The 15,908-nt window shown below is 39.7% G+C and overlaps 1 protein-coding gene across 2 annotated transcripts in view; it reads left to right on the forward strand.

Moving 5' to 3' along the window:
* The first annotated feature begins 290 nt into the window (after nucleotides 1-290).
* The window catches only part of PEX2 (peroxisomal biogenesis factor 2), a 347,720-nt gene continuing 332,102 nt past the window's right edge, over nucleotides 291-15,908 (forward strand). The window contains exon 1 of one of the 2 annotated variants that reach the window (XM_075743853.1): nucleotides 291-581. The gene's annotated coding sequence lies outside the window, so the exon portion shown is untranslated. Of the gene's footprint in view, nucleotides 582-678; nucleotides 917-15,908 lie in introns of those variants that run through there. The other variant, XM_075743854.1, reaches the window with a different exon arrangement.

The raw sequence follows: 15,908 nt of genomic DNA on the forward strand, positions 1-15,908 counted from the left end.
CCGATACGGGCGGCTAGGGCGAGCTGAAGCCGCTGCTGGCGCTTGCTGAGCTGAAGATGGCGAAACCACCGGGACGCTTAACCGCTCACAGAGCCCGGGAAGTCCCCACTACCCAACGACCCCCACTCGGCCTCAGCCCGCTCCCCTACACTCGGCCCTGGAGCGGCCCCTCCTCCTGCCTCTCCTATTGGCTCCTCATCCTCATCCCGAACCACTGATTTGCTCTACAGCCTGTCAATCAAACCACCCTGTGGTTCGCCCTGGCACGTATACGGTCCCAGGAGCTCTTCTAGCGCGTGATCTCGATCTCCCGAAGTACTTCCTGCAAAGCCACTCTAGGCAGATATCTGCGATATCTATTGTCCGTGCCTCTAGCCGCTCTAGGCAGGGGGAGCTGGCTCTGTGATCCGGCAGGGCCTGCTGGTGGGACGGTGCCCGTGGGCTGGGGGCGACAGCCGGGTGGCGGAGGGGAGAGCCCCCGGGGCGGCCCGAGGAGGCTCCGTGCGCAGAGGCCCTCACTAGAAACCTCGAGGCAGAGCCCATCGCGCCCGTACCCCTGCAGAGTCCCGGGGGCGCCGCAGGTCAGTCGGGACGCGGGGCGGGATGAGGCGGGGCTGCCTGTCTGCCGTGCGGGGCTGCTGCCGTGCGGGAGCTGCGGCCGGAGCCGTGGCCCTGGGCAGAGCCCGGCCTGGCAGCTCCTGCGGCCCGGGAGGTTGGGGCGCGGCGGCGGGCCTGCAGGGCCGGCGGGGCAGCCTCTGGGTCAACCTCGGGCGCTGCTGCAGGCTCTGTGTATAAAAACTTGTGTTTCTCCTCACGCTCTCTGCGGGCGGCTCAGTTTCCCGGTCCCACTGACGTTCAGTCCCCTGTTGCGTGCCTCATTATGCAAAGAGACTGCAAGGTTTCCAGCTAGGCCCAGGCAAGAAAGGATGGAGCCTGGTAGCGTGCTCTGTAGAGAGGAAGGGGCACAATATTCTGGCAGAAGGACATGTTCGTCTAGTTGGTTATTCTGATGTCAGCTGAGAGAGTGAACGATTTATAGACCTCTAAAAGTCTTTCATATGACTGCCTGCTATAGGTGACAAGGTTTCCTATAGGTACTGCCTGCTAAAGGTGGGAGTGGTTCCTTTCTGTTAATCCAGTTTTGTGCAGCCTGTAAGTATCAAACCATTAGTTTGCCATAAAATTAATGTAGATTTAGTCTGAATGGCCAAAGTGCTTTGGCAGAGGGATGAATTCTATTTGTCATATAGTTTTGAAAGCTGCAGCACTGTATGTTACTTTCAATCCCTAAGTATATTTCTTGTATCATCTTTTACCTGTTAGTGGCAGGGAAGTGTTCATCAAGGTCAAAGATGAAGTATGGCCAGTTTGTAGTAAAACCTGATTCCAAAATATTTAGCCATTTGTTTGATTTTATTGCAAGGTCGATGAATTGTTGTCTAACTTCTTTGGAGCCATTATTAATATGCAGTTCTGCAACAAGTTGCTCATAAAGTGTTCAATTTAAGACTATTACTATTTTTAGTCTTTATTATGATTTATTTTATCAGTGCTTTCTTCTACAAACGTTTTTTCCTCTTCATGCTTCAGCTTCTACTCATTAGCAGCTGGTTTTTCGCTTCCTGGATGTCCATCATCACTAGTTTATCTAATGAAGTGCTTAGTAGGAAAACAGCTAAAATTGTAACTGCTGGGACATGAATTAGAGTAGCAAATGAATTATTAAGGGAAGTAGCAATTCACACCTCTGAATTCTTTTGTTTAAGTTTGTTCATATTGCATAAAATCATCCATTTCTGTTACCTGATCTGGAATTAGAGGAATAACTTCACACCTATAAGATGTAGAAATAAATTCTTTAAAAAGGTGCACTTTTGGGGGGTTGGGCTTTTTGGGGTTGGGCTTTTTGCTCCTTTTTTTTTTTTTTTTTTGTAGAAATGGAATAGACCAGTGAGGCACATAATGTCAAGAGTATTGGAGGGACACTTATATTTTAAATCTTCTGGAATTTACTATGGAAATAGATGATCATGTCAGTATTGGTACACCTACTGTGGTTGCTAGTGCTCTAGCACTAGTTGCTAGTAAGAATACTTTTTTGAAATTAAAAGGTTATATTGTTCATGAAGCCTTTCTTTGGAGAGAATAGATCACTACTTGTATCTGTGGTGATGTATGTGGAGAAAAGACAGTGCTGTGCTTGAGAGATTACACTATGATAGGCTAGTTCAAACTAATTTCAGGTTTCTTTAAAGAAAATCCTTCAGTATTTTGCTATCCTATAGGCTGCAGTAATGTTTTGGAAAGAATTTGTCATCTTTTGGGTAAATTAGGTATTACTTTTATTGCCAAAAATTTTCAGAAGTTTGTGTCTGCCTTTGCAAATACATTCTTCAGAAAGCAGCAGCATTTTTATTTAAAAAAAACTTTTTTAAAACTTTTAAAAACTATTTAAAAAATAGCTTATGCATTTACACTTTAATTACCATGATGTTTATAGCGTTCTCTGTATTGTTAAGTAATTGATAGAGTCAGTGGATTGAAAAGTGGACTATATTTAAAGCTATTGTCTGTGAAAGTTTTACAAGGATCTTGTATTTACAACCTCTTTCTTTCCTACCAATCTGGGTTGTATTGTGGGAGGCTGAAAGAGGTGGAGTGTTTGGGTGTTTTAATAAGTAACAATTATATACATATATCCTTTAAAAAACAATGTTATATGTATATTTACAGTTTTTAAAGTAAGAATTGAGTACATATATTGAGTACAGAACATACTGAAATTGCATTAATCTGGGGACAAGGCAGTTGAAATAACTTCGCTTAGAGTTTTGCCTCAATTTTTAAGTCCTTTTAACTTCTAGGCCTGCGTTGGTTCAAACTGATGGGGTTTTTATTTGTTGAGATCATTCTTTTTACCAAATGAAGAAAATCACTTCCTATTAAAGCTTTATTGAATGAGTGGCAAAGCATCTTTTACTGATATTAGAAATGTTGAAAACTGTAAAGTAATATTGGTGAACTTGCATGTATCTGAATCAACTCATGTTTAAGAGTCTTACAGGTACCCGTAGAACTCTTAGTATAGCAGATAAACATATCATCCTCTGAATTTATTTTTAAAAAGTTTAATTTCTCAGGTAATGGGCTTTCAGTTGCGTTATAAATCCATCCACTAATTAAAAGGCTGTCAGGTTGCTGGAATAGTATCCAGTTCATGTTGGTAGATTATTAAGGATTAAGCTAGTTATATGGAATGTCTGGTTTGTGCAAGGTAGGGTGTTTAGATTTGGGAGGGAATTTTTTTGTTTGTTGGAGAGCTCTGTGTGTGTGTTTCCTATTAAATTCTTTTATTATTCCCCCACCCTGAGACTGTAGGTATCGTTTCTTTTAATAGAGAAGATAGTGACTTATGGAAAGGTTTTGATACTGTGATTCAGGACATGTAGGAAGCAAATGTTCTTGTGATGGACTACATAAAACTCAATTAAAACTTGCAAACAGGTATTGATAGTATATAAAGACTTCATTAGATGCTTCATAGAATAGAATGGGAAAGGTAATTTCTATAGTCTGATAGTTTTTGACACTGTTACTAGTCTGAGGAACTCTATTTGTGCTTTGACATCAGATGCTGTGATGCAAGTCAAGACAGACATCTGATCTTCTACTGTGTTTAATTTTTTATAGTCTTTTAAAGTGACAGTTCTGAAAATTGCTGAAGACTGCTGCTACCCAGAGAATATTTTGGAAGGAAGGAAACAAGTTTATGGCTATATACTATCAATACCAAAAAATATACTGTAAAATTAACGACTCTTCAAGACGTAAATAATCAAGGGGTAGGGAGCGATGTCTGAATGCAGTATTAACATATGTCTGGTTATAGTAATGAAGCACATGGTCTTTGAGGGGAAAAAAACACATATAATTATGTATTCAAAATGGGAGAGAGTGGGGAATGACTTTCCTTTTTTTATTTTTTTAACCATATGAAAGTAATTTCAAAGCTATGAGGTTCAGAGATAGTAGGGAGAAAAAAAGGGAGGGAGGAGATTAACAGATGTCTGAAGGAAAACTAGTAGTAAATTAAACAGCAGACAAATCAGTCAACAATTTAAGGTTATTATGTAAGTACCTTATTACCTATGTGCTTTATTTCTGTATTGGTTATAACAGCCTACTCCTTAAAAAAAAAGTCAGAAAGTCCCACAGTACTGTTGCACTTGCGATTTCTATGTTTATTCAGTGAGAACAGGAGTCAAGAAGATCTAGGAGGAAAAAAACCCAAACATGTCCAGCTAATGTTAACTGATATGTTTTAGGCATAAATATAACTTCATTAAATTATGGTGTGCTCTAATAATAAGAAGAAAAATAAGATAATAGTAAGAAACAAACGTGAAAAAGTTTAATTGAAAGATAGTGATATATTTAATAAGAAATGTTCTTCATATATTATCAATAGCTCGTTCTGGGTTAACATCCATCTAACTGAAGAATAAGGTATATAACATTTTTAATATCTGACTTCTAAAACTTTTTATGTATCTAATGATTTTTAGACAGATTTTTTGAAGACACTCTAGATAATACTTTTTTAATGAAGAAGTTCAACATATTTGTTCCAGTTTACCTCCTGTCTCCTTTAAGCTTTATGGTCCCTGACAGAAACTAATGTAATCTATTTCTTCTTCAGTTGGTTACTGATATAAGTGCCTGCTTTCTCTGAGAGCCTGGTTTAAGTACTAGAAAGCCGTATCTTGAGCCCTGGACTTGAGGAGAGCAGACTTTGGCCTCTTCAGGGATCTGCTTGGAAGAGTCCCACTGGATAAGGCCTTGGAGGAGTGCAGGAAAGCTGGTTGATACTCAAGGATCATGTCCTCAGAGCTCAAGAGTGATCCATCCCAACAAGTAGGAAGTCAGGCAAAAATGCTAGCAGCCCTACATGGATGAACAAGGAGCTCATCACAAAACTCAGAAATAAAAAGGAAGTACGCAGAAGCAGGGAGAGGTAACCTGGGGGGAATATAGAGACAGAATTTGAGCATGCAGAGATGTGATTAGGAAAGTCAGAGCCTTCCTGGAGGCAATAAGAAGTGCTTCTGTAAAGAGTCAGTGGCAGAAGGATGACTAGGGAAAATGTGGGTTCACTGCTGAATGAGTCGGGGTCTCTGATGACACAGAACATGGAAAAGACTGAGGTACTGAAGGCCTTAGTTGCCTCTGTCTCTAGCAGCAAAGACCTTCAGGAATCGTAGAACCCAGGGGAAAGTCTGGAGCAGGGAAGATGTATGCTTGGTGGAAGAGGTTTAGGTCAGAGAATACTTAAGTAAACTGGACATATATAAGGCTCTGGGCACTGGTGGGATGCAGCTATGAGTGCTGAGGGAACTGACTGATAGCACTGTGAGGATGCTCTCAATATTTGACTAACCATGGAGATTGGGAGAAATGCCTGAAGACTGGAGGAAAGCCAATGTCACTCCTATCCTCAAGAGAGCAAGAAGAAATACCCAGGGAACTACAGGCTGATCAGCCTCACGTCAGCCCCGGAGAAGAATGGAAGTTGATGGAGCAGCTAATACTGGAAACTATTTCCAGGTACATTAAAGATAATAAAGTGGTCAGGAGTAGTCACCATGGATTCACCAAGAGGAAGTCATGGTTGACCAACCTCATAACTTTCTATGATGAAATGACTGGCTTGCTAGACAAGGGGAGGGCAGTAGATATTGTTTCAGTAAGGCTTTCAACACTGTCTCCAATGACATCCTCATAGAGAAGCTGAGGACATATGGGCTGGGTGAGCAGACAGTGAGGTCAATATAAAACTTGCTGAACAGTTGGGCCCAGGGGGTGGTGATCAGTGGTGCAAAGTCTAGTTGGAAGCTAGTAACTAGTGGTGTACCCCAGGGGTCAGTACTGAGTCCGAACCGGTTTAACGTCTTTGTTAATGATATGAATGATGGGGCAGAGTGTACCTCCAGCAGGTTAGCTGATGACACAAAACTGGGAGGAGTGGCTGATAGGCCAGAGGGTCATGCTGCCATCCAGACGGACATCAACAGGCTGGAGAAATGGGCTGACAGGAACATCATGAATTTCAAGAAGGGAAAGTGAAAAGTCCTACACCTGGGGAGGATCAGCCCCATGCCCTGGTATCTGCTGGGTGGCAAGCATCTGGAAAGCAACCTTACAGAAAAGGCCCTGGGGGTCCTGGTGGACACCAAATTCAGAATGAGCTAGCAATGCGCCCTTGTGGCAAAGGCGGCTAATGGTATCCTGCACTGAATTAGGAGGACTGTTGCCAGCAGGTCAAGGGAGATGTTTGAGGATCTTCTCACTCTCTTCAACAGTGGTGAGGCCCCACTTGGAGTACTGTGTCCACTTCTGGACTCCCCAGTATAGGGGAGGCCTGGACATAATGGAAAGCCCAACAGTGACCACAAAGATGATTAAGAGACTGAAGCATCTCTCCTATGAGGAAGAGTTGAGAGAGCTGGCACTCTTCAGCATGGAGCAGAGAAGGCTCCGGGATCTTATCAATGCCTACAAATACCTGAAGAAAGGGCGCGAAAAGGACAGAGCCAGGCTCTTTTCAGTGGTGCCCAGTGACAGGACCAGAGGGCAAAACCTGAAACACAGGAATTTCTGCCCGAATATCAGGAAGCACTTTTTCACTGTGAGGGTGACCAAGCACTGGCACTGGTTGCCCTGGGAGACTGTGGAGACTCCCTCCTTGGAGATACTCAAAAGCCGCATGGGCATGGTCCTGGGCAACTGGCCCCAAATGACCCTGCTTGGGCAGGCAAGATTGGAATTCATAAACTTACAATAAACACACAGATCCCTTTCTACTTGCCCCTGTTACCACATTTGTAAAAATTAAAAGCGAGGGGGTAACAGTCAACTCTTAAGTTTTCTCTTTTTTTTTTTTTTTTTTTTTTTTCCTTGAGCTTGCAGTAAATACACAAGCAATATTTGGCAAGCCACCAGTGGACTTTCACACGCATACTTTAGGAAATTCAGAGAGGGAAACCACTCTGTACTTCTTTAGAATGACTACAAAAAAAGACCCTTTTGCCAGCAAGCTTCGAGAGGCGTATTTTTCTTTAAACCACAACCAACTCCATGCTATAAATATTGTAAAGTGTCTGTTGGTCCTTGCATCATAAGTATGCTTAATTCTCTACAAATGTATTAGCCATATACATATATTTAGTATGTACTAAGCTGAACAACTCATAAGATACAAACTATGAAAAGGATGTATTTGTACTTGTATATAACATGCGCAGTTAGAAGATGATAATTTTGTCAATTAAAATCAGTTTTTCACTAGAACACCCTAATGTAAACTTCTCCCTAGCAAGGTCTGGTTTCCAAATGTTAACTTTCCAGGAACAATAAGTGAATTCACACTTTTTTTTTTTTTTTTTTTTTGTAGAGTATGTAGAGAATGAATTTAAATTTCCAACATAAATGATGGTTAGTTGTGTACAACTAAAAATGTGAATAGACACAAACTCACTGTATTGCTGCTGCAGTTAATGGTGACAGCTGTTACAACTTGTTACATCTTTTGGACCACAGCAGAAGTTTACTTCAGTATGGTGTTTTCAAGCAGGCTGTTTATGCTGTTTTGGGGTTTTTGTTGTTTGTGGTTGGTTGGTTGTTGATTTCTTTGTTTGTGTGTGTGGGTGTGTTCTTTTCCTTTTGAGGCCTAATAGAATATGTACTTTTTCACATAGACCAGTAAAGGGGGAAGAGACAGGGTGTGATGCTACAACTCTCATTTTAACTAACTAGTATGCTGTCAACACCAGCTACTCTGCAGCACTCCCTGTACTCTTCAAGTAGGAAAGTTAAAAGCAGAAAATAATTTTAAAAAAAAGGTGTATTTATGTTAAAAAGCTGCAGGTGTATGAGTCAGATTGTGCTGTACATGAACAGAGAAGGTAGCATTCTGTCCTGCAACTTCTCAGATGAGCTAAATGGTTCCTGCAGCCATACATCTGATCTACATCTACAAGCATTCTTAGTTCACAACTAAACTTTACAAAAATATTCAGGAGAAGGAGAACAGAAAGGATGTATCTTTGTAACACGACTCTCTCAGAGATGGTGGTAGGTTTTTTTTTTTGTTTGGAGGTGAAATGCAAGAAATTTGGAAGATTATTTCAGACTGTTTTCAAAAGGAAAGTAAATGCAGATTATTCAGAGGAAGAAAGGGTAAAAATTAAGAGAAATAAAAATCTTTGAGATGGAGGAAAAAGGACAAATATATGATATGGGAAGGGAGAGAATTATGGCAGTGGTGCAACTCTTAATTCAGGATTGGCTCTGACTGGGTCTGGGCACTTCCTTCTTTTCCTGCAAGAGAGGGCCCATGGAGGTTTTCAGCCTTTAGGAGTAAGTTGAATCACACCTAATATTCATTGTGTTTGTATCAGTAGCTGTTTGGGAACAACCTCTCTAAAAATGCTATCTCTACCACTGCTTATCTTCACTGTCTCTGTTTTTGCTAATATTGGTGGTGGGGTTGGAAAAGAAAGGAAATAATCCAAATTTAAATTCTAAGAAAACTTGAAAAATACATTAAAAATAATATTTTTCAAAAATATTAATTCTATAAGCAGAGGAGCTGACAGGCGCTATCACAGGAGGGGGCTGACAAGGAGAAAGGAACTTTTCCTGGAAAGGAAATTAATATGGGGCCGTGACACTGTGGGGCATAACTAAATCATGAAGGGGAATTCACGCTGGAATTGCAGAGGGATTGTAGAAGCTGTCACAGGGTACAGCTCAGGCAGCCTAGTAAGGAAATTATTATCCCTCTTCTAAACTGTTACTTGTAATATGTGTGTGCAGCCGTGCCAGTGGATTCGAAAATGCTAATGAAGTTATAGGATTGAAAAGAGTGTGGTGAAAGCATATCAGTCTTCCCTCGTGTGCTTAAAGTTGCCATAATTACCAAGTAATAAAACTGTCAAGATTTGGGGACACTGAGCACATCTAATTTTCCCAGCATCTCTATTAGTCACTGTGCATGCCAAACATTTCAAACTACAATCATATCAAAAAGGTAAGAGTGGGGAGGAATCGTGTAGCGTTACTTATTTAAACAGAGTAGCCTCTCACCTGCAAGTCTGCCTGAGTTCTACAGGCAGACTTGTACAAAGAATTCTTCTTTTGTTCTTTTCATTTTTGAAAGATAGCAAAAAGTTTCATTATTTGTATTTATGATGTTGTGATGTTATCCTTGCACATTCAGCATGTTGGGTTTCAAGACTGTAAGAACAGTTCTTCTAGTCAAAGGAAAGGCTGGTGGCAGATGTAAGAGTATGATGCTGAGGTTCAAAGGCAACCAGTTTCATGACTACCTGTTTCTCCTGGTCCTGATGCTGCTCTTACTGGTGCTGCACGTGTCTTACCTGATGCTGTGCTGACGTGTTTGTGTACTAAATCTGGAGAAGGATAAATTTAAACAGGTTTGGTTTCTGCCGGTTTAACATACAAGAACAGTTCAGTAGAGGGTCGAATGAGTATTGGCACTAGTCTGTAAGAAAAGGTGGCAATACACAGTTCAGGGAAGATGGGAGGGAGCGACTGTAGCTGTCAGAAATTACATCAGCTTATGTTTCTATAGAACACAAGCCGAACAAGTGAGACACGCATGTCAGGTAAAGTACTGTTCCTTATCCTTCCACCAGTTGAGAGATCTTGATTATAATTAGATCCAATTATTCATAAATTAGGCTGTATAATACAAGGCCAAAACTTAAAACTCACAGGCATGTCTTTTTATTGATGCAGAGCCTTCGTGGCTTTAACATACCATAAATAAATACGCTCTGTAACAACATTGGTTTTACATACAGTCCTCCTTTTGGTACGTGTGTGAACAGAGGTTAATTATGAGTTAGCTGTGCATTTAGGACAGATTTTACCTTTCTCATCTAATAAATATTTCTAATAAGATGTTAAAGGACGTTATGTTTCTGCAGTGTAGTACTTGCATCAGCATTGTTGCACTTGCATATTGCTGAATATTCATGATTGTGCAGTTGGTATGCATATGCATATAAAAAGGAAGAAAGTTGGAATAAAATCTGGGCAATTACTGTGTTTCACAAATCATGAGGCTGAGGCGCTTAATGCAAAATTTCAGGGTTCTGTCATCTGTGGTAAATTGTATCTGATTATATAGAACAGACATTGCTACTGAATCCCTTCTACATATCTTCTCAATCTTCATCCTGGCATCTCCATACCTATCTGGTGATCTGTTCATATGGATCAGACAAGTAGGAGCCAAACAGAAACACAGAGCTGTCAAACGGGAATTTAAATTTGGTGACTTGTTTCTTTTAGGTAGTTTCAAATGGAGGAAAGGTAAGGAGGGCCATAGAAAAGATTCATAATATTGAGATTGACACTGTGCTTGACAAGCAAGGATACGTGAGGTACAGTGCAAAGCAGGTAGTATGTATGTCACAAGGCATAAGGCCAACTTTTCAAGTAAATAACAGTAACCAGCAAATGAAGAGTTACAGCTGTAACTGCCCACAGTGTGGTCACAACCATGCATTCATGTTTGAACTATTCTGAAAAGGAGCTGCATACCTCTGTCACAGCGTGATGTTTCACCTGCTTAACACAAAGGATGGCACATCTACTGAGCTTTACATCCTCTTCACTTTTACACGTGCAGTGCAATGTAACTTTGTTGTCCGTCCTTATACCAGAACCTCATATCCTCATCATAATCAAAATCTCTTCAAAGGCAAGGGTCTCTCTGTCTTTTGCTGATGTGATCATCAACAGTTGAGACCTACGTTTATAGCACAAGGAATCTATCTTTCCTGTGGGCTTATACCTCCTGCTACTGGTTTAGTCAGAGATGTTGCCCCTTCAATACAAGGGGCTGTTCCTTCCTAGTTAACCATCACAATCACAACTCTGTCAAACTGCTCCAACAAACCCTCCACCACTTTTGGTTTAGTAACAGTAAATGTAAGGCATGTTTCCAGGTAATTCCCGCTACCTAGTTCCAAAGAAAGACAGTTGATAGTGCATATTGGGCATATATTTTGGCTCTTCATCTTAGTGTTCAAGGGATTTTTTGAACCACCTTTTTTGGAAAGCCTCAAGTTACAATGCAGCTTTGTTTTCCTGAGTTTTGGGGTTCTTTTATCGCTGATTTAAGTAAAAGGATCCATAGCTAGATTTCATTTAGTACGGCAGAGAATGGGAATTTACAAGTGGAGCTGACACATCCCTTTAGAGATGAGTTTGCAATTTGACATACTAAGGAAAGAGATGACAAAAAAGAGGAAATAAGATGGGGAAGAAGAGGAATGGCATATGTGATAAAGAAGAATACAGATTGAACGTATGACTTGTTACATGCTTATCTTGCTATTTATTCTAATAAATGAAAATTAGGTCCATATCCAAAAAGTTGGTAGGATGCTATGGCCTGTATGCTGTGGGGAATACAAATGTACTTTGAGCTTTTGTAGCCTTAAATTTAACATCACAAATGTTAAATGGTAGTTTCTTAATAATATTGGTTACACAGTAACTAGACTATCAGATCTAGTTGTTTGTGTCTAATAATCTGTCTTTTAAGAGTGGTGACAGATCACAATTTTTTGTGAAGTCGATGGGAGTTCTTAGCATTCAGAGTATCTTTAACGGTGGCCAATAATAGTCTTAGTTGCTAGCATTCATCGAGAGAATGTATTACATTGACACGGGATTTTCTGTTTCCATCAAATACTGACAGAAATGACTGATGTACAGCTTCTAACAGTACAGCACTTTGCTACTGCTCTTCATTACTGTTGTATCAATTCTGGCTCTTCTGAGCTGGTTTTGATTTTGTAACTTGAAGCTCTAATATTTTGACTCTGGCAGGTAGTTTATGGAAGATAAATCAATGAGATATCGTTACATTCTTTTGCTGTCTTCAGGCATTCAGCAGTGGCTAATCTCTTGTATCCCATTTTATGAAATCTAAGTTTACTGAGTTAAAGTTGGAAAAGCAACCTGTGATTTGAATGTATCTTTGTCCTGTACTTTGTCTTCTGACAGTAAATGTAACTGTAGCATCCAGGATTCTGAGCTTTGTTACTAGTTGCTCACTCAACCTCCTTAGGGAAGATCTTAATTTCGTCTATGGATTTGACTTCTTACGTGGTCAGTCACTCAATGTTTTCATTTACTTTCACTATTTTGAAAAATAATCCTGTCTCTCAGGAATGTAAGAAATAAATAATACTTTCTGTCATTGCAGTGTGTTACTAGTTTTTCAATTAGTGTTAGTAGTTATTCCAAATGGTTAAAGAAACAGTTTATGTTCTTTACAAAATGATAGGTATTTAGCTGAAGTATATAGAAATCCAGACAGTAATACAAAATCAATCTTTTGTAAGGTTATTTGAGGTAATGATATAGTGATAAGTTAATTTCACAGTGATTAAGAGACAACACAGTTGGGGCTCCCGATTAGACTTTGATCTGAGGATATTTCTCTCTACACTTGATGAGCAAGGAAGAGATGAGAATTAATGGTAAAACATGAGGTTTTGAGCAGCTGGGGTCCGGGTTCTGTGTTTTATTATGAGAGCTGACGTAAAGGAAGGTTTTTAAAATTAACTGGGTACATATAATTTAGTTTCTCATCTTTAAAGTTTATTGATTTCAAATTGACATCTGAAATATCCTCTGCTATTGAGAATAACTGAAAAGAACAGTTAAATGGAATAAAAAAAACCAAAACCAAACCAAACAAAAACCCCCACCCAAAAACCAAAACCAACTGGAAAAAACCCCACCTCACATAAAAAACAAAAACAAACTCAGCATTCTTGTGGTGGGTGTAAAGATAATTTAGGAGGGATAGTAGACCAAGGGTATGGCTTGTTCTTTCTCTCTCCCTCTCTCTCTGAGACACACACCCACCCCCAGTATGGCAATGCTGAATGCATTGTACCTCCTGAAGAGGAACTGTGTGTTAGTGCCAGTTTCTCCAGAGAGAGTATAAGCCCTAGCATGCCCACCACAAACTACTTCCCCCTGCATAAGACATAGATCTGAATGCTGGGACTTGCCAGAATCTTGTCTGTTGAAAAGGCTAAAAAAAATAAATTCAGTGACTCTAAAGAATAAAATAAGTTTCAATTTACAAAGCACAAGAAAAGAATCAATTAAAGGGTCCAAAAATCTAAGTAAGAGGGGGCACAAAGGGACAGGTCCATTACCTAGATCTATTATTAAATAAGAAAGGAGAACAAGTAACAGATTTTCAAAGACTGATTCTTTACTTCATACTTTATAAAAGAGATATATTGTGACCTGCTACTTTATAAAATTAATCTTAGACAGGAAATAAGAGTGGAACCAAAGCACAGAAAGAATAGCCTAAGGAATCTTAATATAGATGTGCTCAAGTGGCAAATCCTAATAAAATTCGTCCTAGAATGATTGAGGAATTAGGCAGTACTGATTTTATTTATTTATTTATTTAATGTCTCAGAGGGTGAAAATAGCCAGCAAAACGGGTTTGTGTGTGAGGGGGTTGTGTCTCTTTATTTTTTTGTTAAGAGAATTATTGAAACTCTCAGTTTCAATTCACATACAGATTCAGGAGTAAATAGTTTAGCAATTAATTTGTATCCAAAAATAGGCAGAAGAGAGTTTGTAAAACAGCCAGTATGGTTTGACATGACCATGAGGTTTATAAGAAACCTCAGTCTGTTTCTCTTCTTAGAAAGGATGACAAGCTTACTTACTAAGAGGAAAACTTTAGGTACAGTACAGCTTGATTTTAATAACATCTTTTTCCCTACATAACCAAGCTAGGGAAACATAATATTGATACTGTCTCCCTTAGATGCTGATAATATCAGCATCAAGTTGAAAAATTGCCTTTACAGAGTAATTATCTATAGTACCCTGTCAAGATGAAAAGGCATTAATGAGTTGAATGATTGAAGAGAACACACACAAAAGTTACTGATGATACTAAGCTGAAGAGGGGTTGAAAGTTTGGGGGTTTTTTTTTCTTTGTTTTGAACATAAGATCTGAATCCAAAATACTCTTGATGGATTTGGAGAGAATCTCTGAAATCAACAAGATGAAAAGCAACGCAGGCAAGTAGGAAGCACTGCATTTAAGAGGAAAAACTCAAATACAAGAACGCAAACCAGAAAATAATTATTCAGACAGAAAAGTGATATAAACAGATTGGAAGATAGAGTAGACTTCAAGGTAAACACTAACTATGTAATTGCAGTAGCATCGAGACAGTAGAAACCCCTTGATTACTCATCCACAGTGGAATAGCCCTGTGGAAAAAAATGGCACCCTAGAGGTTACTTAGATTTGTATATTTCTGCAGGCAAAGTTTACAGACCTGTAAATTTAAATGTACAATTTTCGTGGGCAGAATGCATTGACAAATATGCCTGATGGTAATACATCTCATACTGATAGTCTCAGAACAGGTCAATAATAATGCTTATATTGATAGCACCAATGCAGGAGATGTTACTTGGTATTATAGCTAAAATCCATGTTATCCCCTTAATCATAATTACATTAATATTGACAGGCTGTTGACAATAGTCACATTACTATTGATAGATTTCTGTCAATAACATGTTTCCAAATAAAATATATTCATTCATAATTTGCACAATGCTCGATAACAGCACTAACATATACCAGAAGAAATTCCTCTTTCCCTGGTGATATACAATAATTATTTTTTTTTTGTTGCACGGTGTACTGCACAAGTGGGATTGTTCATTTGTTTAGTTTAAAAAAAAATCCCAACAGAAAAGCTATAGGTTATTTAAGGGAAAAAAAAATGTTCTGTGGGGTTTTCTTCTAGGAGGCATTTTTTTATTTTTTTCTATGCAATATCTGTGACAGTGTGCCTTTCAAGTAGTAGTCTTCAGTGTTTTGTTTTAAAGTGTATTTACGTAACAAGTTAATCACACATAGAGTTTATTATGTATATTCACCTGATTTTTGACTGTTCAATTCTGATCACATAAGCTAAGCCTGATGGTGTCCTTAAATGAGAATTGATATTTGTCTCTTTCATTACTGGTTCTACAATTCTGAGTTCTTAAGTTTTAAAAAAAATTAAAGTAGACCAAATAAGAGAGTTAAAACAGTAAGGACATCACAAATAGAATTTAATCATAGAATCATAGAGTCATAGAATGTCCTGAGTTGGAAGGGACCCATAAGGATCATCGAGTCCAACTCCTGGCTCCACACAGGACCAGCTGAATCAGACCCTATGACTGAGAACGTTGTCCAGACGCTTCTTGAACTCAGTCAAGCTTGGTGCTGTGACCACTTCCCTGGGGAGCCTGTTCCAGTGCCCGACCACCCTCTTGGTGAAGAACCTTTTCCTGATATCCAACCTAAACCTCCCCCGTCGCAGCTTCATGCCGTTCCCTCGGGTTCTGTCGCTGGTCACCAGAGGAAGGAGATCAGCGCCTGCCCCTTCGCTCCCCCTCGTGAGGAAGCTGTAGGCCGTGATGAGGTCTCCCCTCAGTCTCCTCTTCTCCAGGCTGAACACACCAAGGGACTTCAGCCTCTCCTCATACATCTTCCCTTCTAGATCACTCACCATCTTTGTTGCCCTCCTTTGGACACTCTCCAATAGTTTTATGTCCTTTTTGTACTGTGGTGCCCAAAACTGCATTCGAGGTGAGGCCTCATCAGCGCAGTGTAGAGTGGGACAATCACTTCCCTAGACCGGTGAGCAATGCCGTGCTTGATGCACCGCAGGATACAATTGGCAGAAACATAGAGGAAAACCAACATTCTCTTTATAGTCTGTGTAACTCAGCAGAATATGGAATGCAAAAATAACATT

Source organism: Balearica regulorum, chromosome 2 (genome assembly GCF_011004875.1).
Source record: "Balearica regulorum gibbericeps isolate bBalReg1 chromosome 2, bBalReg1.pri, whole genome shotgun sequence".
NCBI classification, from domain to species: domain Eukaryota; kingdom Metazoa; phylum Chordata; class Aves; order Gruiformes; family Gruidae; genus Balearica; species Balearica regulorum.